The sequence below is a fragment of the Musca autumnalis genome, unplaced genomic scaffold (assembly GCF_047663935.1).
Source record: "Musca autumnalis isolate F117 unplaced genomic scaffold, ASM4766393v1 scaffold_1, whole genome shotgun sequence".
NCBI lineage: Eukaryota > Metazoa > Arthropoda > Insecta > Diptera > Muscidae > Musca > Musca autumnalis.
Window position 1 is genome coordinate 207,290,300 of NW_027411644.1, and position 25,560 is coordinate 207,315,859.

The 25,560-nt window shown below is 36.2% G+C and overlaps 1 protein-coding gene across 15 annotated transcripts in view; it reads left to right on the plus strand.

Annotated features, from left to right (window-relative positions):
• Gycbeta100B (guanylate cyclase soluble subunit beta-1-like) overlaps positions 1-24,873 on the plus strand; it is a 649,167-nt gene extending 624,294 nt beyond the window's left edge. For 5 of the 15 annotated variants that reach the window (XM_073959949.1, XM_073959956.1, XM_073959952.1 and 2 more), the window contains exon 18: positions 13,778-13,899. The gene's annotated coding sequence lies outside the window, so the exon portion shown is untranslated. Of the gene's footprint in view, positions 1-13,774; positions 13,900-24,452 lie in introns of those variants that run through there. The other 10 variants (XM_073959950.1, XM_073959946.1, XM_073959959.1 and 7 more) reach the window with 4 other exon arrangements.
• The last annotated feature ends 687 nt before the right edge of the window (positions 24,874-25,560 follow it).

The window sequence follows — 25,560 nt, forward strand, 5'->3', positions numbered from 1 at the left end:
CACATTTGTCGTTTAGAAGTATCTAGAGCATGCATCTGGCAACATCGAGAAGCCAACTAACAACAAACACACAGACGCACACTCGCACCTAGCGAACAACAACAACACACATATACGGGATACAAACACAGAATACAGACATGACGTAATGGACAAAGTAAAGTACAACAAAAACAAATACTGGGCGATAATTGAACGATTATGGCAAAACAAATGGAAACAAAGGCACATTAGAATGATGAAGATAATTCTACATGGTAGTTGTTGTTGCTTAAATAAAATAACTGCGTAATAAAACGTTACGTTACAATTCAAATTTTTAAATTAACGGAAATTAAACTAAACTAACTTAAACCTATCAGTTACATTCGTAACATTGCCTCCCGCTTAAGCCTGTTCGTCCCGAATAGGCACAGTTCCCTCTCTGTGGTATGGGCATCGGTAACACTGCCTCCCGCTTAAGCCTGTTCCTCTTGACTAGATGCAGTTCTCGTTCTGTAGTGGTGGCAACTGATTTAGATGTACCCTCTACTGCGTCAGCTTTGGACTCTTGCTCTTCTGGACGACGTTGCTTTCTCTCCAGGAATCGCGATGCTATACCTTCTTTCTTCGTGGTCACCTTCCTAAGTGCCACCTGGTCTTCCGCTTTTCGATAGACCTTTCCTCGACGTACATTTTCTCTTTTTCCTCCTCGTCGCGAGATTTTTCCACTTTCCTACGGGCCATTTGTCGGCGGCTTCCACCTTCAGCGTACGGACATCGACAGCGATCTCGCCGGATTCTGCCTATGGGCGATGTTTGCTTTTCTCGTTGTAGCCCACATTTATCGATATTTCCACATTGGACCAAGTCATCACACGGTGCTTTATGTCCAGGTTGATATCAAAGGCAATCATGAAGTCTACACCAAGTATGACTTCGTCCACAATATCGGCCACTATAAAATCGAAATTTACAGATTTTCTACCCATGCTCAGCCTTTGGTAGGCCTTTCCATGCACCGTTGTAGTCTCGCCTGTGGCCGTCCGCAATTTGACTCCATTTAACGGCAATACCTTCCCTTTTACCAAATCCGGTCTAATAATGGACTTTGCTGCACCGGTGTCCAATGTCAAGTTACGCAAAACACCATTGATGAAGCCTTTAACCGTTAGGTTGTGATTCTTCTGTTGGACTATGGCTATAGAGATGGTGGGACCATCGTTTTCTTCATCTGCCAGCGGCGCCTCGTGATTGACGGAATCCACTTTTGTTGATTCACCTGATGTCTCTCTTTCCAGATTCTTGGCCACCAGTTGGTCGTCGCTTTTTGAAGGCGGTGAGGTGGATCTGGGCCTTGCTTGTCTCAATCTGCATTCTCGGGCCAAGTGTCCAGTTTTCCGACAGTTGTAGCAAGTCTTTCTCGTTTTTCCAGCCCCTCGTTTCACTTTATCTATTACCTGCATTAGTGCATCTTTCATTAGTTCGACAACGGTCTGGGGATTGTTGTCCTCAACTTCCAGCCTCCGCACATTGCAAGCCTGAGGTTTCACCATTGTCTCTTGCTTATGTCCGCCACCGTACTTAAGTTCGAGAGCAGCAATTATATCTCCATATTTGCTTCTAGAAGCGGCGGGAATATTCTGTAATACGTCAGCAGCACCGCCCTTCAATGACATAAGCAGTTGTACCGCCTTGTCGTTGTCGTTCCACGAATTTCTCGAAGCAACCGTCTCAAATTGTAATTTGAAAACATCAAACGATGTAGACCCGTCGAATTCCGGAGGCTTGATTTTCAGAGTGTTATCAATAACTCGCACTGGTCCTCCTTTGATTTCCAGTTCAGACATTTTCTTTTCCAGATTCACAATCTTCTCGTCGTGGGCCAGAAATTGCCTATCCAATTTCTTTAAATGGTTTTCCATAACCTCGAATCGCTTTCCAATAACTTGCGTAATATTATCGAGTCTTTCGCTGATTTTTGCCTCTAATTCTTCCAATTTTTCGTCGAATTCCTCCGTCAGACATTTGAAGCTTTCATTTATTGCAATAGATTCCTCTTCCATTCTCTTATTAAATTCCTTCGCCAACGTTACTGCAATAACTTTTGCAACCTCCGTATAACTCGGAACCGCGTCTGAAGTTTCATCTCTAATATCAAACTCATATTCGTCGATGTTCATTCCACGGCGCTCGAACTCTTCCAACAAGCGTTTTTGTAGTTCGGCCTTGTTGCCAGTAGAACACAACTCCAACTTACTTAGCTCCTTCTTCAAGTCTTCCACTCGTAGATCCTTAAACTTCATTGTAGGATGATCGTAATCTCACTTCCTGACACCAATTGTTACGGAATTAGATTTAACTAATCTCCGTGTAGACGTTGTTTTATTCCCCGATACGATTTGTACCAAATAAAACAGGGTTCGTTTTAGATTACGTTTCTACAATGCTTTATTTACTTTATTACACTTATTCGGAGCTGACTGTTATAGCTAAGTACACAGCTTTACTTTAGTTCTTTACTAGTCGATGTTTACACTTCGGTATAAAATTCACAACTGCTCACTGTTTGCCCGGCAACTCAAATTTATATGCCCACATTTGTCGTTTAGAAGTATCTAGAGCATGCATCTGGCAACATCGAGAAGCCAACTAACAACAAACACACAGACGCACACTCGCACCTAGCGAACAACAACAACACACATATACGGGATACAAACACAGAATACAGACATGACGTAATGGACAAAGTAAAGTACAACAAAAACAAATACTGGGCGATAATTGAACGATTATGGCAAAACAAATGGAAACAAAGGCACATTAGAATGATGAAGATAATTCTACATGGTAGTTGTTGTTGCTTAAATAAAATAACTGCGTAATAAAACGTTACGTTACAATTCAAATTTTTAAATTAACGGAAATTAAACTAAACTAACTTAAACCTATCAGTTACATTCGTAACAATATTAAACTAGGATAAAGTGTGGAAAGTTACAGTGGTGGCCATGAATATGACTCAATGGACCATATGTAGTGGCTGGAGAGCACGATTACTCTCGAACTGTTCAACTAACTTGGTCCAAGATTTGGCCTTCGTCATATTTTGTCATAATTTCAATTCGAAGATAGACAAATCGATCCACACCTTCCGGTAATTCTCACTTAAATGTTCTGACGAATAACTTGAACATATTTGGTCCAAACTTTGGATCTTCTTATATTTTGTCCAAATTTAGTTTAACTTCTAAAATGGAGGTACCTTCCCCACAAAAGTTCAACATTTGTTTCCAAGTGCAGTTTAAGGTCTGCACCGTTGCTGTTCGTTGTGGTCCTGTTTACCGTGATATTATATTCTCCGTGGACAAGTCCATGCTTCCTGGCATACTGGTCCAAAAGTTACACTATGACCCACTGAAATGACTAGTGGGCGCGATATATATTGAAAAGATATGACTCCCAAAATAAGATCCACTTTCCTTTCCTTTCCACTTTCCATTCCTTTAAGTACCTCCTGTGCAATACTTTTGATCTTTAATCCTAATCCACATTTTCGTCGGCAAGTTCAAATGTCCAAAAAAGGCCACAAAATACTGAAAAGACACTAAATACATTCAATCTGACCGTAGATGAAAGTTTTAATTCATATAGGCTGAGGGTATATCTCTGTCGACAATGCCGAATGATAATTTTTTACTAGTGTTTTAGTTTTTATCTAAATTTTCGGGCAAGATTGGATTTTCTTTGGCATTTATGCTTCCCAGTAGTTAAAAACTTCGCCATCAAAAATTGTGGACATAGGTCCTCGTTGCGGTGTATCCCCCATATTGAACTTTTCAGCTGACCAAATTAACTAAAATTATATATTTGGGCTTTCGTAAAAAAAAATATTATTCCATGTAACTTCAGAATATATAATAATGGAAGCTATTAAAGGTTCGGCCTGGCCGAAGTTAATGCTTTTCTACTTGTTATGGTTCAAGATCTAAACTCGAAAGTCTGTGTCTATAATGCTGATTTGAAACCAAGCCACTTAGGGTCGTGACTTAACCACATTAATGCCGATCAGTCATTATTTGACACTAGGTTTTGAATTTTAATATAAATATCATTCAAATCACTCACTCAATTTACATTACCCTTTCCAACAAATTTTCGTTTGTTTCTCAAAATCAATAAATTTTAAACTTATACACGCACTTTCTCAAGGGCATTAAGCCAAAATGCTAATAGTTCATGTACGACTGACTCTTTAGATAAAATTCAATTAAATTTACAAATACCGGTCTTTGTCAAAACTTTTATGTCTTTCTTTTTAACTAACTTTCGAAAACTTTATCATATTACATAGTAAGTTACACATAGACAGCAGGATGACAACATACGCCTCTAGGGATGGGCAAAAGTTAAAGACGTACACAAAGAGAGACACAGAGAGAGGGACAATGTGTTTGCAATGTGTCAACTTCCACAAAATTCTACTGTTGCTGCTGAAAAGGATACAGAATCAGACAATATAGAGCTCTTTTAAGTTTTTAGAGTTTTCAATTATTCAAATACGCCGGTACTCAAACGAACACACACACAAACATGACCAGTAATACACTTATGTATTTATTTACATTTTCCCTTGAGTGGCCAAAGACAAAGTTTTTATTCAAACCATTTGATTGTAATTAAAAAGTTTGGTTTTTGCCAGGGAATTCTATTCTTTGCAATTTTGCAAAATGAATTCTTGAATTAAAAATTAAGATTAATTGGTTTTACCTAACTTAAGGTCAGACATTTGTATCCATAGAAATCGATTTTTTTCATTTTGATTTCATGTTAAGCATCCAATTGAAATCAATTGAGCATCACAATGTGAAGTGTGTGAAGAAAATTAAATTGCCATGAAGTGAAGAAGATAAGTGGAAAAGTTATGGAACTTTGTTATCACAATCAATTTCTTCGAATGGACTTTTGCTTTTAACCAAAAGTAGATTATGAGACTTTTATGGTCTGCTGACTTTTTTCTAAACATATCTTACAAATTAAACTTTATTAAATTAAACGAGGTTGTATATTTTAAAATGAAATATGGATTTGGTTGAATAATTGAGAAATATTAGTGTGTAAGTCCACGAGCCGATTACTTGGCTTGCTGTACAGTCTAAAATGTTTGAAGACCAAAAACTGTGAAATAAAATGAAAAAGTCATATTTTTGACATAACCCATCATTGAACATCATTTCATTCTAAATTCACTAATGGAAAATTCAATACTGTTGAATTGTTGTAAACATATTAAAGGTTACAAGTACTCTAACACATACATCCATATTAAATATTTATGATTTACTTAGCAGCAGACTTGTCGAAATTTAATCCCAAATCCCTAATGGAATTACCTACCATATGCGAATATTTAATATTCAACTAAGAGCTGACCTTTGTTTTAACTACAAAGTAGTACATACAGACATACAAATATATCTCAGTGTAGGTATATAAATTTCCATTGAACGTATGTGCAAATTCTTTACTTCAGAATATTAAATATGAATTTAGGTATTACAGTTATGGACCCATGTCGAATTATGGTTATTCCTGCCATTCATTGGGATCACACGTTTTCATGTTTATTTATTTTTTTTAATACATACATATATCATAATTTATTAATAAATATATTTTCACCCAAAAATAACGAAAATAAAAGCAAACATACAACACCAAACGGTTCTCCATCAATAACAAAAATAAATTTGATATAAGTACACAAGACACACCGCAAAAGTTTGTGGATATTTCAGTCCAAACTCATTGAAGCCATATTTTGCCAGCCCTCCTATAGCTGAGGCAGTATTACAAACATACATATATTCTATATCCACACCCACGTCTGCAGCTAATCCTTTAACTCGTTGTCCGTGTTTGGGAGCAATACGAAATGTATACCCGTAATGAAATTCAAGTGAATTGCAGAATTTTGTGTGAGATGCTTTGATGATTTCGAATAAATAAAAACAAGAAACAAATAAAAAAGTATCAGTCGGCTTGGCCGACAGAGGTATACCCTCAGCCTGTGTATATTGAAACAATTTTTTCCCAAAAAACGTATGTATGTACAGAGTTTTGAAAATTTTGAGCGTATGAAACGACAAAAATGTTGATTACGATTAAAGAGCAAAAGTTTTGCGGAGGAAATACTGAAAGGAATGGATCGACATTGACCATTATGGAAGTGGATCTCCAGCCACTACATATGGTGCCATAGAGGGTTTTTACACCCTTCGGTCTGTTTGCTCTAGAAGTGTGGATTTGCCCCTGAAAAAACTTTTACCACCGTAATTGAGGCAGCGAATGCAAGTTGCTTCAACAAAAATCAAAGTGATTCGATAGCAGGTCTTAAAGTGAACTTATCCGAAATTTTGTTTGGGACGTGCTGGATAAAGTGGACAAATATAGTCCATACTTGAACCTGATCTATATCTGGTAGATATATTAGGATGTGTAAAGTATGGACCACTTCGGCCACTCCGTTTAAAAGTTACCGTACGAACAATTTTTCCGAACATTTTTGAAATTTTGTGGGGGAGGTACCTGAAGGAGTGGACCGATATGGCTTATCTTCGAACTTAAACTATGTTTGGACAATATTTTACTAAGGCCAAGTTTTGGACCCAATCGGAAGATCCGTTCGAGAGTTATCTTGCGCTCCAACCACCTCACACGGTGTCATAGGGGTTTTGTGCAACTTTCAGGCTATTTTCTCAGGAAGTATGGACTTGCCCCTGATGAAACTTATACCGTCGAAGTGATTGCAAGTTGCTAAAACAAAAATCAAAGCGATTCGAGAGCAGGTCCTAAACTGAACTTTTCCGAAATGTGTGGGAGGTACCCGAAGGAGTGGACCGATTGAGTTCATATTGGAACCTCATCGGCTTTTTGTATTGGAATCGATGATACTCGGCTTAGTGTAGTCGTGTTGAAGCGACTCGGCTTGTTGTATTAGGGTTGATGTTACTCGGGTTAGAGTGGTCGTGTTGAATATATTTTTTGGACTCTAAGCGATTCCCTAGCAATCAGGTATATTTCCTTACGATAATAACGCCAGGTTGACCACCAAAAAGTTTTCACTTCGTCAGTAGGTAATATTATTCGAACGCCGCTTAAAATAAACAGCCAAAGATACGGCAATCACAGTTAATTTTGACATACAAAGATTAACATGAAACAATCACGAGTTGAGATGAAGTATGGTGTATTAACGAAGTGTGGGCTATATATTTTCCAGCAGCAGCATGCACACAAGAGCAGCTAACAAAAATACTGTTTCATAACATCGATAGGGCACCGCCCGCAATGGCCAACAATGTAAAGTTGACGGCACCAGATCTGTTGAGAAATAAACAAAAGAGGGCCAAAATTGGGGAAGGGGATTGGAGAATATTCACCAGATCAGTCTTATAGCAGAACATTTTAGTAAAAATATAACAGATAAAAATCTTAGTGTAAATTGTATGGGATCACAGGTGAATATTAGAAGAAATGATGAAGCCTGTAAGAAGTTTATAGAAGTGTGTGTTTTTTGAGCGTAGAATAGAAATAAGTTCATGGTATTGGGAAAAATTTGGGGCAATCAAAGATAATCTGCTGCGCACTTTCTTAGACATCACATGCCTCGCACAAATCTGTGTCGCAAGCTCCTATCCGGTGCAGGAAGACCTTGTCATAGGTTTGACCGATTATTAGCCTATTAATCAGCTTCGTCGCAGCAGAGCTCAGTTCACTATTTTTGAACCAAGGCTTTTCCCAAATATTGTCCATAACTTGAAAGAAGTGTCGCAATTTATCCATAGATAATTCAATAAATTCATCATTCCAGTTATTAAGGACCCGGCAAGGCCAATAGAAACAGGAGCACCGTACTCCACCGCGTGTTGTGACCCTCGGCTGTTATATTCGGGAGTAGTTGTCGGGTTTGTTATTCTCGTTGGGGCTCTTTGGTTTATTCAGCCTGAAAAGAGAAGACGATTGTATGAGCGAGGAAGCGAACGAGTCGCAGAAGCCAACGAATCACAGTGTGTACAGGAGAAACAAACGAGTCGCGGTAAAGAGCGAATCGCAGGAAGCTTCGGCTATGTTGGGTACCAGGTGGACTGCGGACACTGTCACACGTCAACATCGTGTATCCTCAGTCCAGCACTTGACGACTTCTGGTGTCGAAAACCGATAAGTATCCGCGAAGCGGAAGCGAATGAGAATTATTTTTCCCACACTATAGAAATTATTATAATTTATATACACTGAAGTAAAATAATTCCACTGCAATGCATGTTATGAGCTAATGGAATTTTATGAAGATTGCAGAGTATGTATTGACCAATGATAAATTCATTAATAGCGGGCCTCTTTGAAATATGTCCGGAATTTTTTATTGAGAAGTTTTCTAACCACTTCGATAAAAACTTCAAATTACCTGAAATTGTATGAAGCTGTTTTAAAACATTATTCATATTCATAATTTTGTGTGGAGAAGTTATATGACCACTTCAAAAACTAAATTCCAAATAACATTCAAATTGCGTCGAATACGTCGATAAAAACTTTAAAATGCCTTAAATCGGACAGTACCGTTATATGGAGGCTATTCCAAAGTTCACGGCCACTGAGAACCCTTATTGTCAAAATACAGTCACATTGAACCAAAAACGTGGATAACAAGTAAAAAAGTATCAGTCGACTTTCACACAGCCTATGTGAATTGAGGTACCGGCTACAGAACATATCGCTCATTTACTCAAAGAGTGGCACATCTCAATAAATCGAATTTCGAGAAAAACGCATTTAAAGTTTGCGATTGAAATTTGACTTCCCAAATTAAAAAGCTTATTACACAAAAATCAAAATCACTACATAGACCATATTTTGCAATCATCTAGCCAGATATCAGTGCTAAATTTCTGTGCAAGATCAAGCATGATTTGAAGTGTTTTATTGCTTAATAAACCCAAAAACTTTTTTTGTTGAATTATGTCAAACTCCTAGTAAATGCGCTGTAACTCGTTGAGTTTTAGATATATCAGCATGAAAATTTGACACAAGATAAAGTAGAAGTCGTAGAAAAAAAAAGAAATGTCTAAGTCAGAAAACCCATTTTTTGTGTTATGCCACTCTTTGAGTAAATGTACATATATCCTTGCCAACAAAATATCGAGAATTTTTGGGTATTTATCTTAACGTTTACGAACGTTCCGAATAATACCTTATGTTAATAAATTTGATTTAGACTAAAGCCTTAAAGTTTCCGGAGTACCTGATAGAATGGGCCAACATAGCATATATTCAGAGTAAATTTTATTTGGGATTCATTTCCTTGTTATTTATCGCGCCCACCAGCCTAGGGTTTAGGGCTATTGGTCTGGTGGCATGGAGTTGCCCACGAAATACATAATATCGCTGAAAACAGATAAAAATTTCAAAACGATTTTTTGACAGCTTTAGCAAAATGTGGAACTTTGTGAGGAAGTGTTGTTCGATATAGACCCTCTGAATGGTTGACGTTCATATGAAAGAAATTGTACTATGTACAAAGTTTCGTTCAAATCGGATACTCATTTCGGTATCGTGCTCATCAGTCATTTTATTTGGTGCTGACCGGGCTGTGTACAGCTTATGTTCCATTATGTCAAAATGTATGGAATTTCCTCCGAAAAAACGGTATCGTCTTAATATGGGAGTCAGCGTTGCCGACAGTTTAAAATCGTAAATAATATTTTGACCGTCAACATATTCCATAGCTAGGTTTGGTTACCGTTACAAAGTGCGATTTTTCCCTATGATTATCGTATTTACAATAATGCAGCAAAATAATGATGTGTACTAGGGTTGTGACTTTTTTATGACCTTGTATCCCTGTATCATAGTTTGATAATATTTTTCATAAGATTAGATAAAATCTTACATATACGAGCTTTTTATGAAAAAACTCACGCACAAAATGATTTCAACATTTTTATTTATCAACATCAACAGAAAATTATTTTTGAGAAAAAGTCAAAACCCAATGAGTACACATTGCCAGTTTCGAATGACAGCTTAATTCAAATATCGCCTGCTTGACAATGTGACCGTCCATGTTTGTTGATACAATTACATTTTGGTTGTTGGACATTCGAAAATCGATTCAAAACTGACTGGTCGCTAAAAGAGGGCATTATTAGGAAGTTATGAAATTTGGACTCATAATTTTTTCAGAAACAGATATTTTATCTTGAAAATTTTTCAAGAAAGGCCCAGTCAAATGTTCGATGCCAAAGATGCCATTCAATCATGGGTGCAAGCATTTTCATCGATGAATTTTATATGAGCGTGGACCCCAAAAGAAGCTATTCATTTTTGGATCCAAAGCATGTCATTTATACCAATGGTTTGACATGTCATTTTCACCAATGCTTTGGCATGTCAATTCCACCAATGCTTTGCAATGACATTATCATTACGACGAGAATTTTAACAAATTTGGTTGTGATTTCGAGTCTCCGACAACACCAAGCCTATTGTAAACAATTATTCTTATATATTTAGAAAAATGTGTATAAATAAAAACACAACATTCATCTCTATTGGATCGATGGAATGGTTTCAAATGCTGATGAAAAGATGGGATCTTTCACGACTTCCTTTGCATGGGTTCACGACTTCCTTTGCATTGGTTCAAATGCTAATGAAAAGATCGGATCTTTCACGACTTCGTTTGAACCAATGCAAAAGATGCCATGAAATCACGTCATCGCATGGAACCCCTTCCTTCAAATTTTGCTGGGAGATTTTCATCAATTAACAATCCTAAACGAATGTTTTCAGCTTATATAATTCGAAAGTTAAACAAAAACCATCAAAATACCTGTATTCCAGATATGTACCTAAATATAGCCAATCTGGCTGGAAATAGCTAAGAACATTAAAATCGACCATTAAATTAAAATTTTGGTCAAAATATAGTTATTGTTTTCTATTTCATGCAATTTTGGGGGACGTGAAAAATCGTCATTTTGTACCATAAAATCGTCAAATCCTCATTCTTCAATTTTGGGCCAAAAAAATCGTCATAATGACGATAAATCGTCTAATTCGGCAACACTGATGGGAGTACCTAAAGTAGTGCCGCGATATAGTCCATATTTCATTCTGATTTATTGTGATGCTCAAAGTTTGATCCAAATCGGTTACTCCCTTCTGGAGTTATCTTGCTCATAATTTTAGCGAATACTTTTTTGTTTTTGTGCCAGCCAGAGAGACTGACGGACAAGGGTTCGGGGATAAATCGACTCCAATTTGTCTGAAACAGATTTCGTTCAAACATACTTATGGTCTAAAACAATTTTTTAGATGATGCACATTTTCATCGTTAGACTAAAGGCTGAGGGTATAAAACGGCATTAACTGCATTGCGGCGAGAACTTTCGAACTTTAGTGCTCGAAGTTGTGAACCGATGTCCATCTACGAACTCTATCTCAGATTCGCAGAAATATTACAATATGCAAAGTTTAGACCAAAACAGTAACCGATTCGAAAGTCGTGAGTACGAGTCACGAAAATTTGGTGTTTGGGCCATGATTTTTGCTAGATTTTTACCATTTTTGAGATATAAAGTTTCAAATTGTGACATTGCTCTGGCTCCATGGCCTACTTATAAAACTATGTCTTCATTAGCATTTTCTGGAAGCAGGCTATCAAGTCAGTGCAATTGGAACATTGAAAGTTTATATCTCAAAAATGGTAAATCTTAGGAAAATATCATAAAGGTCAATATTGTTGGGAATTTTCACAGCTACTGCATCCTCTATTTATTTAAAAATCCCTCCGGCGATTTTTGTTTTTTTTTTTCTTCTCTATGAACATTGTAGTTTCAGAATTCGTGAATACTTCCCAGGTGTAAGCACTTTTCACTTATAGTTTGTTAAGGCGCACAGTGTAAGAACTTTTCACTTATAGTTTGTTAAGGCGCACAGTGTAAGCACTTTTCACTTGTAGTTTGTTAGGGCGCACAGTGTGATATGAGTGAAGACTCCCTTGTGATTTCGGGAATGGTTGTGGGAGTATATGTATTATCTGCGAATCTGCACATGGAATACTCACACTCTTTCTAGAGAAGATGCCGGTTACGTATTGATCGATGCACAAGGTCGATATTAGTGCCATGCCATGACGTTTAACCTATCAAGAGAAGACTATGTAAAAGCATTAAGTTCGACCGGACGGAACTTTTTATACCCACCACCATGAAGTATTCAGGATTAAAATTGAATTCAGGCGGTACAATTATATGTCCATATATCCTCTATCAACAATTTTTGGTGGAGGAGTTTTTGACCGCTGGCAATGCCAAGGTAAAATCTTTAAAATACCTGAAATCGAGTGGTACCGATGCTGATTGATAATTATTCGCTTGACGACGGGAACTCGGCTGATGCTTGGTATTGACGATGTCAATGACTACCCAAAGCTTCTGTTAAAGAACTTTGCTCTTATACGGATTGCGATAATTCCCTTATGCATTGGAGTGAATGTGGAGAGGTTTTTAAGTCTCCGATTAACCATAAATCCAATTTACTTTCATGGCAGCTATAGACATAAAACAATCTGTAATCATTTGCATATTTACTTCATGAGGTTTGTTCTTTGCAAGTACATCGGCATTTGCCGAACCTGCACCTACTCTATAAAGAGTCAGGCATTTCTAGTGCATATTCGCAGATCATGGGGTTTTGGAAGGTTTTTTTTTTCATTATCCTATACATCAATGTGGGAAGGGTACGTATTCTCGACGGGCTTGGTCGATTTGTCCGTCTTTCCATCTAAACCTTGTATTCAGGCTACAGGTTGCAATTTTGACAGGATTGTCCCAAAATTTTGGGTGAGATGTTGATTTTGGTAATGGTCGGATAATATTTAGTGGTCGGAATGGGCAACAAACTTATGTGGAGAAAAAGCTTTTATTAGGGGTATTTAATATACAAACCCGCCAATGGAAGAGGAAAATATCACCATAACAATGATGAATGTAAAGTAGGTTGGCGTAGGTGGTGAACAACGCAGATATAGCAATATCGTAATCCATTTTTAGATTTTTTTGGATTTAAATTATAGAAACAAAACATAAAAATGTATTTCTGTCTTATTAAGGCGAGGGCCATTTATAGTGATATTTAATTAATTCTCTTTCGAGTTGAGCTGTAAGGCCTTTAGAGATACATTGAAAAATTAGGAGTCTACCGAAGTCCCACGCATCCAACCATTACACTACGTTTCACGGGTGGTAAAGCCGATCTTCAGGTGTATTAGGATGTTGTTGTTGTGCAGACGAAGGCAAAGCTTGGAAACTAGTATATATATCGCACTTCATTAGATAAATGCATATGCGAAATTATGTCAAAAATAATGTCTGACTCATGACGGGTACTACTTCTCTGTTTTAAAAGGAACTGGATTTAGGGATAGAAATGAATATTGTGTTCTTAGGCAACAGAAGATGTGATTAAGACAGACCTATTGCCAAATTCGTTCATCGTCTTTGCCACAATTTTTCAAAAATATTTTCTGCTGTGAACCTTTTGCTGTTTCTCCCTTAAAGAGCTTGTCACATCCGCTGTTAAAATTAACCATTTAATGGTGTTCCTACAATTTATATAACTTCTTTAAATATTATTTTGTGTACACAAACATATATATTAGAAATAAAATAAATATGAATTATGTCTTCAATTTCGTTTTCTTTTTCTTCTTTTTTTACCAAACAAGCAGCCCGAACAAACTTTATGGCAAAGGAACTACACATAAACAAATAAAACCCATTAAGGTATAAAACAAACTAAATGAACAAAAGTAAATTAAAGAGATTTAACTTATAATAAAAGTAATAAAAAGTATATAAAATATTTTTTTGCAACAATACAGAAAAGTAAAAACAAATACAACTGCCTTTTTTCAACCACAAATCCACATAGAAAGCACCGACAAAAGAGCACACAAAACCCCACAACTATGTACGAGTTAGACTAACTATATAACTTGTAGTTATATATGGGCATACAAATATATGTTCATACATATAAACATACATATGTGCGATTTTTAAAAACGGAAGGAAATGGCCACTTTGCTTTTTTCCTCCTCCCAAAAAACATATTAAACCTGTAATCATCTTAAAAACAAAACTCATTTTATTTCCAAAATTTACGTATGTATTTATGTTCGTATTGTGGTTAGACTTTAAGTCCACTTTGTTTTGTATGTAAATGGGTGACGACTTCTCATCAACATTTATGGTTTTGCTGTGGAAAATAGTTAAGTTTTATATTTGTTTGTGTGTGTGAGAAGTATAGGTTTCCAAAAGTCACAATCGCCCATAAAAATTTATATTTAATAATCACAAAAATGTAAATAGCAATAGCAACAACAAAAACAAAAACCTAATCCCATCAAAATAATCCAAAGCAAAGAAGCAAAAAAAAAATAAGACGACATTAAAAATAAATTACAAACTTTAAGAGGTTTATAAGCAAGAATATCCTTTTTAATAAGCATATTAAGCTCTCAAGTTATTATTGTTATCTAATTCCAAGTTAAAAAAACGTATCTTTTTAAAATATCTCATAATTTGTTTTAAGTCGTCGCAATTTATTTTGAGTGCAATTTTATTAAGAAAAGTAAAAATATTTATTTATTTCTTAAGCCGCTGACATTCATTTATGTATTTTATTTAAATATTTTTTGTGTTAAATTAGTAATGTCCTCCAGAATTAAATTGGGGATATATTGATTTTGATTATTTCGCATGAACTTTCTGTTACTTACGAAGGTGTCCCAGCATTCTGTAATTTTACTTCATATTAAATTTCCATGGAAGTATTGGCATGACATCGATGTTTGAAGACATTACATGTGTTTGTATGCTTAGCAGAGGTTTAAAAATTACATGGACTTCAAACTAATACTTTTATGACGATGCACTATAGGTAATTTGCCTGGTTTTTTATACCCTTAGACTTTAGGTCAACAAAGGTATATAAACTTTGATACGATAACAATGTGCTCAATCGAAATAATGTGTATAGACCCCACACATGTTTGGACGAAATCCGTTACAGACAATTTGAAGTCGATTTTGCTCTTTGCGTCTGTCTGTCTGACTGAGTATATTATGTTTAAACTTAACTCAAGTTCAAAGATGGGACAAGTCAGTGCTCTCCTTTCAAAAGTGCAGTTTAGGAACTCCTTTCAGATCATAATTTTGTAGCAAATTATGCTAGCGGCCTGTTTCACGACGGTATACATTTTTTCGGGGCAAGTCCATAGTTCCTGAGATAATGTTCCAAAATCTCCAAATATCCCTACCGACATCAACTCAAATGACTGATGGACACTAAAATTAATGAGTTGAGTATCAGATTTGGCCGAAAATTTTCACATCGTAAAATTTCTTCCAAACGTACAACAAGATGGGTCATAATAGTTCAACTACACTGAAGCAAGTTTAAAGGCTGTTCGAGGATCGTTTACAAATTTGTACCGAAAGTAACATTTACAGCCACAAAATGTTTTCGTGGGGAAGTTCAAGCTTACTGACATAATGGTTCAAAAGCTTTAAAAATTCCACAGTGTCTAGTTAAAGTGTGATGGGCACGATAAATGCAGAAAGGAGTGATTGCAATTGGCAGAATCTCTTTCGATTTTTTGAGAGTTATGAAGGATGTCAATGTCGTAGGCATAATCAAGTAACATGGCCTTTGCATCTCGTATGACCTTTTACAGTAGGCAGTTAAAGAGATCTCAGGAAAGGCTATCTCCTTGTTTAAAACCTTTATATACCCTCAGCCTTCAGGCTAAGGAGGGTATATACACTTTGATACGATGAAAATGTGCCTCAACGAAATAATGGTTTTAGACCCCAAGTTTGTTTGGACGAAATGTGTTTCAGACAATTTGGAGTCGATTTAGCAATGTCCGTCCCTCTGTCTGTATGTCCTTTTGCCTGGAGCGCACGATAACTCTTGAACGGATGAACCGATTCGGTTAAAATTTTGGCTTTCGTAAAATTTTGCCCAAACTTAGTTTAAGTTCGAAGATGAGCTACATTGGTCCACTCCTTCCTGTACCTCCCCCACAAAAGTTCGAAAATGTTCGGAAAGTTTGTGCGCACGAACTCTTGAAGGGAGTGACCGATTTGGTCCATACTTTGTACAGAGTAAACTTTCCACCAGAGTAATATGAGGTTCCAATATGGTCTCAATAGGTCCATTCCTTCGGGTTCCTCCCACACAAAATTTCGGAAAAGTTCAGTTTAGGGCCATCTCTAGAATCGCTTTGATTTTTGTTTTAGCTACTTGTATTCACTGCCCTCCATACGACGGTACAAGTTTCATACTTCCTGAGAAAATAGCATGACACTTGCAAAAAACCCCTATGACACCGTGTGAGGTGGTTGGAGCGAAAGATAACTCTCAAACGGATCTGCCGATTCGGTCCAAAATATGTCCTTAGTAATATTTTGTCCAAACATAGTTTATGTTTGAACATAACTCATATCGGTCCACGCCTTCAGGTACCTCCCCCACAAAATTTCAAACATGTTCGGAAAATTTTTTCATACGGTAACTCTTGAAGGGAGTGGTCGAATTGGTCCATACTTTACATAGCCTTATATATCTACTAGATATAGATCATGTTCAAATATGGACTATATTTGTCTACTCCATCCGGTACCTCCCACAAAAAATTTCGGATAAGTTCACTTTAAGACCTGCTATCGAATCACTTTGATTTTTGTTGAAGCAACTTGTATTCGCTGACTCAATTACGATGGTAAACGTTTTTTAAGGGGCAAGTCCATACTTCTTGAGCAAACATCCCGAAGGGTGTAAAAACCCCCTATGGCACTATATGTAGATCCATTCCTTTTAGTATCTCCTCTGCAAAACTTTTGATCTCTAATCCTAATGAAACTTTTTGCCGGTTCAAATTCCCAAAATTTTTTAAAACGCCTAAATACATACGTTTTTTGAGAAAAAATTGTTTCAATATATACAGGCTGAGGGTATATCTCTGTCGGCAAAGCCGACTGATACTTTTTTACTTGTTATAGAACTAAACTGTTCGGAGACGTTCTTTCCTATTTTAACTGAGGATTGAGTATTAATTAAAGTCATTTTACAAAGCCGAATAAGGTTTGTGGGGATGCCAAATTCAGACATGGCTTGGAATACTTTTAAAAGTAGGGGGCTGTCGAAGACTGCTTTTTGCCGCAGGGTAAATATCTGGTTAATGGTGAATTTGCCATGTCAAAAGCCGCATTGGTATGGTCCAATTAATTTGTTGATCATAGACTTTAATCGTTCGCACAATATCCTTGACACTATCTTGTAGGCAATAGGGAGAAGAAATATGCCCCTATAGTTAGAGCATACAGTCGTATCGTCTTCCTTGTGGACAGGGCACAGGATGCTCAGATGGTGCTAACTAACTGATGAATACACCTAATCAGCGTATCGCTGCCAGTTTTGAACAGCTCGGCTGGTTAGCCATCGATTCATGATGCCTTATTATACCCTACACCACTATGTGGGGAGGGTATTATAAGTTGGTTTTGGCCAAAAAGTTTGTAACGCCTCGAAATAATGGTCGTAGACCCATACTTATATATACCAAAATGAAAGAGCTGAGTCAAGTGACAAGAGGCTAAGTGTGTCCGTCCGTCCGTCCGTATATCCATCTAAACTTTGTAATCACGCTACAGGTCGCAATTTTGATCGGATCGTCACAACATTTTGGGTGTTGATGAGGATCCCGGAGGGAGAAAAAGTCAACGTTTTATTTCAAAGCGCTTATCTCCGCACCTATAAGAGGTATATCAAAAGCAAAACCTGCTAATGTGGTAGGTGGTCAAACAACGAAGATATCGCAATAGCCGCTAATACAACCCAACTTTTCATTTTTGCGATTTAAGATATAATGACGAAAATCAAAGCTTTGGATGGGGAACTTCCAAAAACAAAGCCTGACTATGAAAGTAAAATATCCCACCTTTACAATAGTGCAAAGTAGGTTGGCGTAGGTGGCCAAATAACGGAGATATGGCAATAGTCGGTAATACATCCCATTTTTCAATTTTTTTTTTCGAAATCGCGCTACACGTCGCAAATTTTGATCGGATCGTCACGAAATTTTGGGGGTCAATGGGGGATCCCACAGAGGAAGAAGCCTATTGATTTTGATGATGGTCGGATAATATTCAGGGGACGGAATGGGAAAAAACTTATTTTGAGAAATGTCAACGTTTTATTCCAAAGCCAATATCTCTGTTTCTTTAAGAGGCATATCAAAAGAAAAACCAAGAAAAGTAGAAAGTATCACCCTTACAACGGTGAAAAGTAGGTTGTCGTAGGTGGTCAAACAACGGAGATATCGCAATAGTCGGTAATGCGTCCCATTTTCCGATTTTTTTGTAATCGCGCTAGAGGTCGCAATTTTGACCAGATCGTCACGAATTTTTTGGGAGTTGATGCAGGTGCCTCAGAGAAATAAGCCTATTAAGTTTGGTGATAGTCGGATAATATTCATATTATGTGGAGAAAAGTCAACGTTTTTTCTTATGCGAATATCTCCGCTTCTGGTAGTAGTATTCCAAAAGGGAAGCCAATTAAAGAAGAAAAGATCTCCGTTATATTGATGCAAAGTATATTGGCGTAAGTGGGCAAACAACCGAGATATAGCAAAAGTCAGTAATATATCCAATTTTTCCATTTTTTGTAATCACGCTACAGGTTGAAATTTTGATCTGATAGTCACGAATTTTTGGGGTAGATGGGGGCCCCACAGAGGAAGAAACCTGTTGATTTTGGTGATAGTCGGATAATATTTAGGGGTCGGAATGAGGAAAAACTCATGTGAAGACAAATTCAAAGTTTTATTCTTTGTGAATATATCGGCTTCTAGTAGGGGTATTCCAACGGCAAAGCCTGTCAATGGAAGAAGAAAATATTACCTTTACATTGGTGTAGACTAGGTTGGCGAAGGTGGTCAAACAATGGATTTCCATAACCTGAGCACACTATCTGTATAAGTTACCAAATTACATTGCTGGTCTCTACAAGAGAATGTGCCTGTACCAAAGCCATCAGTTTGATGTTTCACTCTTTGGTAGAATTTTCGGACTTCATTCTGGTTCCTGTACATATCGAATTTTTCGCTCTCTCGCTTTTCCAATTCTCTCTTGTTCCTGGGAAAGAACGTATTTTTCCTTTCTCCTTTTCTCCCGATATCTCTCCCGTGCGATACGCGTTGCGACTGATTGTAGAGTAGCCATATATGCAGTTTTTTCTTCGGTAGCAGCACGACACTCTTGGTCTTACCATGGATTCCGTGGAGGATGTCTCCGGTATCCAGGTACGTATTTTGCGGCTGTTTGCATGGAGTGAACAATATTTTGCCATTGTGCTGATATGTTTTCGGGACGAGGATAGCTTTGATTAAGCAATTTGGCCAGTTGAGTGGAATATGCAGTGGCTATCTGTTGTTAGTGCAGCTTACCAATTTACAACTATAGTAGAATCTAGATAATTCGTAATCCAAATGACCGCCATTTTATACGAATTGTCGAGGGTTTCGATTTATCGGGGTTAAAATGCATTGGAAATGGCTTCAAGGTACCGAGCTCGAGATTTTCGATTTATCGAGGTACGAATTATCGCGATAATGTATCGAGGTACCGTGTTGTTCCCGGCTCCATTTGGAGACCAACTGGTAGTAGTCTTCATGGTTACGAAGTCGTACCAGAGACTTAATTCTGGGATTGTTGAGAGCTCCGTGGGGTTATAATAATAATTGTTCCACAAACATCCCATGCGGGACAAGGGAGACTTCTCTCATATCAATAAGTGCACCCCGATTCATACAGGACCTACTGTTTATGGCCGAGTCCGAACGGCGTGTCTTAAGACACCACTTATAGAGAAGTTTTACATGGCTGAAATACTCAGGAAATATCGCCAACATTACAGAGGAGTATTTTTCCACTGTTGAAATTTTTGATGTTGCCTGGCCGGGGAATCGAACCCACGACCTTCAATGTGCAAGGCGGGTGTGCATACTATTGCACCACGGTGGCACCGCACAAAAATCAAAAAATATTATGCTAACTTTTACATATGTTTATGCTTTTTCTGCGGTGGGATTTTCTTTATTTTTTAACCTATAGATGCCCGCAGCTAACGAAACTGGGTGGAATCCATCGATTTGCATTCTCTTTCCTGAGATAAAATATAAATTTTTGGATTGGAAAGGTAGACATTTGAGTTATCTTTACCATATTTCCTCTGTTTCGGACTCATACACCTATCAAATGTGAATTTTTTGTAATTTTATTGTTGTCTAGAAAATTTTGAACATAATTCGATATTAAATTTTGACTTTGTAAATTGTTTCTACCGATTTCTTCATATGAATATTTTTTGGAGTTCTAAGCATCGATTTTCATCAAATTCCAAGACCCTAATACACATTTTTTGCACAATATATATTGGCAATCAACACTCACGGCCTTTATTTATAATTATAAATAATTTTTTGTAAAAGCTTACCACATTTGACAAATGCTTTGTGTAAAACATGCTAATATTTTGACATTTTTTCATAAAGCGAGTAAAAAGTGCCGTTATAATGCATATGTGAAACATGTCAGGTATTCAAAATATCGGCTACTCTACATGTCCACAAAAATATAATTTTCAATTCCTCTCCTATCGTCAGATATAACGGTATTTGTAGGCAAATATTGGTTGGTTCTATTCAGATGAACCGGAGTGTATATGTATCTTTGCCCGATTTTGCTATAATTCGCTCAATTTTTGATGAATAGCCTTCAAATTTAACATGGGATGTTCCTCAGGCCCCTGTTCAGTTTTTCCGTTGACCTAAGTTGATGAATGTTTGCACAAGTACTTATGAGGGCGCAGGAATTAAAAATATCAGCTTTCGTCCATATCGGTTCAGGTTTGAATATGGCTTCCATATATACAATTTCGCCCGATGTCACTCAATTACGGATAATTACGCCATATTTTCCTAATTTATTCAATATCTCACATACATTGCGTGTTTAGTGAAAATATATCTGACAGCTATATCCAAATCTAAACCGATTTTTGTCAAAATCGGTGAAACCGGAAAAGGCATTAAGAAAACATCCCATCATAAATTTGAAGGCTATGTTTTAAAAATTGATCGATTTATAGCAAAATCGGTGAAAGATATATTTGGAGGCTATATTCGAATCAGTACCGATTTTTGTGAAATCAAATCAAAATCGGTAAAACTGAACAGTGGCCTGAAGAAACATCCCATGTTAAATTTGAGGGCTATTCGATAAAAAATTGACCGAGTTATAGCAAAATCGGAGAGAGATATATATGGGGGCTATATCCAAATCTGAACCGATATGGACCAAAGTTGAAATTTTTCATTCCTATGCCCTTGTAGTATTTGTGCAAAAATTCATCAACCTAGGTCAACTCCTTCTATTTTTGTCCACTTTTGTATAGAAGCGGCAACACTGTGAACCGTGGGGTTAGGTCATCGTAAATCAACTCCAATTACTGTATCGCGTTGTGTCTGTTCGTACTTTAGTTGCTACGTTTAAATGGCTACATATCTATCTTTCTTTGCTGCAACAATAATACAGTGCGCCACCTTTCGGTGTTGTTGTCATGCTTTTCTCAATCCATCGTATTTCCTGTATGGCGGTAATATCGTCCTTGTACTTCTCTATAAAGATTCCGACTGTGGCAAAATACACCTCAGTAATGTTGGCGACATTTCCTGGGTATTTCAGCCATGTAAAACTTCTCTAAAAGTGGTGTCTTACTTAAGACACCCCGTTCGGTATCGGCAATAAACAGTAGGTCCCACTTCATTGAGCTACTAGAAATCGGGGTGCTACTCATTGATATGAGAGATATCTCCCTTGTCCCGTATTGGATGTTTTTGTAACAATTATTAATATATAAAGATGTCTGTCCGTCCTTTAGTCTGTTGAAATTACGATAGAGCTCGCAATATTTAATACAGAGAATACTCCAGACTTAAGCAATCATGGAGTCATATAGTTTGGTACAGAACTTTATATTACTTTTATGATGTTTGACATTGGAAATGGTTTATATCTAATAAAATAGCTCCCATAGAACTTTACCGCCCGATATAGCTGAGATTTGTTACTAAGTCTTCACTTATACATTCCATTATCACCTATCCGAAATAATAAAAATTTGGTATATTGTCTTCGATAGTTTTTCTCTAGTCGGTCAACGATTTAATATAGTGCCCATAGAATGGTACTTCACGTTCTTTAGAATTTTGGAGTTTTTCTCAACATTATCCAATCGAAATAGCTGAAATTTTTTATTTAGTTTTCGTTGGCAGTATACAATATTTAAAAATTCGCGAGGTCAGCAAATTTCTCTACGAAAAATTTTCGATATAGTTCCACATTTTATACGAGGGCTACTATATAAGTTTCTGGCCTAATAATGAAAACGCGAATATGTATCATCACAAATATTTTTATTTTTTCTAAAGTATTTTCCAGCATGATTTTGTAAACTTTGCATGCGCTCAAACCTATTGTCGAATAACTTTTTCCACTCCGATTGAAACACCTCCAAACCGTTGCTTTTGAACACTACAACAGCATCTTCTGGCGACGAAGCTATCGACCACGTATTTTGTTCTTAATGTGAGGGAATAAAAAAAAATCACTGGATGCCAAGTCAGGGCTGTATGGCGGATGACCCATCAAATCCACGTTTTGGCCAGTCAAAAAGGCTCTGCTTTGAGCCGATTTAAGAGCTCGCTTCGAATTTCTCCGAAAACTTACGGCAAATAAATTGTGGAGTATCACTCTAAATTGACGGAATTGTCGCCACACGGCCAGTTTTGCCGAAAAAGCAGCCAACCATTTGCTTCGAAGTGTTTCTTCTATGGACAACTTTCATTGGATTTGGCTCGTCCTCGAAGACCCCAACGGATGTGGTATCCGATGGAATTGCAATTTTCGAATTTCGAAAAAAGGTGAGTTGTGCTGAATTTGTGTCGCAGAAAATTTTTATGATAGCTCGTACCATTTTCGAAAAAACGTTATTTTCGAATACTTGACAGACTTGCAATTTTCGAATTTCGAAAAAAACAAAAGCTGTGGTGAATTGTGCGAGTAAAGTTGGAAATTTCCAATGTATGGACGAAAAATTGTGCTCGGCGAATCCAACTCAGCACAAAAAAGATCATTTCGATATTTGCATTTTTACAGCAATTACAGTGAGTTTTTATACAAAAAATAATGGTTTTTCGAAATTGCCATATCTTTAAAACGGTTAGAGATAATGAAAGAAATTTAACTGCGCGAGTTGGCACAAACTGAGCAGAATTCAGCACAACTTTTGCTTTTTCGAAATTCGAAAATTACAGACTTGCAATATATTCGAAAATAACGGGTTTTCCGAAAATGGTACGAGCTATCTAAAAAATTTTTGCGGAACAAATGAGCACAAGCTGAGCACAATTCAGCACAACTTAAATTTTTTTCTAAATTCGAAAATTGCAATTCTGTCAAATTTTTTTCGAAAAAATCTTTTGTCGAATATCTCAGCTATTGCAAGTCTGTCATGTATTCGAAAATAACGGTTTTTTCGAAAATGGTACGAGCTGTCGAAAATTTTTTTGCGGAACAAATGAGCACAAGCTGAGCACAATTCAGCACAACTTAAATTTTTTCGAAATTCGAAAATTGCAATTCTGTCAAATTTTTTTCGAAAAAAATCTTCTGTCAAATAATCTCAGCCATTTTTTCGAATTTCGAAATTTTCGGCACAAATGGGCCTAGCAAAATTCAGCTCAACTCAGCTTTTTTTTGAAATTCAAAAATTGCAATTCCATCGGATACCACATCCCACACGGTGCTAATTTGTTTCGGCCTCTTACGCATAGATCCATGATTCGTCACCTGTAAAAGGTCTTTACACCAATCGACACGAATCTCGTAAATATATAGCTGTAGCTCCATTACCTGACCACAAACAACAACATTGTGCCGTGTTACATGAAAACAAGTTATAATCTCCCTCCACATTCCAGAACATCAGTTAATAAATTAACTCCTCTTAGGAATACTACAAATCGGCCATGTATTGATTTTTTTTTTTATTTTCTCTGTCTCTTGTTTATATTTGATTTTTGTTGAATGACATGTTTATGTTAAATAACATTTTTAATATTTTTATTTTTAGTTTATTGTTACATTTTTATAATACATACGAGTACATGTATATAAATAATTTTGAATCACTTATTTCATTATCTAGTGAAGTTTTTTTTTGCTATTAAATATTTTAATAATCTTCCGTTTATCTTTTTCTCTATCCTAAAACAGACATACCCTAGCAATAACTTTACAATATAAGCATTCTGGACCACTATTTACCGATAAAAACCCAAGGCAAGAAAAACAATTTACAACAAAACAATACCTACAGAAAAAATAATAGTAAATTCAATCATAAATGGAAACTGATATTGAAAAAGAACACAACATAAATATAGCCTAAAATGTATAACAAATATATATACATATAAATGATAAAAAAACTATATAATATAAAATAAATGCCACTATGGTAAAAACATGTTAACCAAATGCCACAAATAAACAACATGTGTTAACACATTTATGACTTGCAAAAATAAAAAAGAGCACCGTAAAATATAAAAAAGTATCTAAAATAATAAAAAAACAAACTCCATAAAAATAATATAAAAAACATAGTAAACCCTAAAACAAAACAACAACAAAACATATAACTTAAAAACAAAAACACAACTCTTGTAACTAACACAGACCAAATGAACAATCTCTAAATTATAAAATATTATATATACACTTATATATAAATAAGTCTATATACATGGCATGCATATACAGGATCCAGTTCGTAGCTTAATACATTTAACAGTAAATAAAAACAACAAATCCATCAACAATCCCTTAAATACTTGTACTATGAAATCTTGCTGAATTTCTAAAGAAAAAATACAACAACTTTAACACAAATTATGCTATGCAAAGCATTAAAAAAATACTTAATCTTACTCTAAAAAATTATATGCAGACATACAAAATAAATATATTTAAAAAATGTAAAAGATTAAATAACACATACACTCACAAACACACTGACAAACACATTATGTAACTGAAACTGAAAATAGCTTTATAGTGTTTTAAGTCTTAAACTATAAATTCAATCATGAAAAAAAAAACAATAACAATATCAGAACAACATAAAAAATTAACAAAAAATTACAGAAACGTAAGAAACAGTATAAATTTCAACTGTATGAAGTTCTGTATCTGATAGTAAGCAATCAATTTGTCATATATCCGAAAATATACTTTATGTGACAGAGTCATAAACTATGTTGGTGAAAACGTAAAACTATAAATTGTACTAACTTACTTACATACTTAGCTGACCCATTAC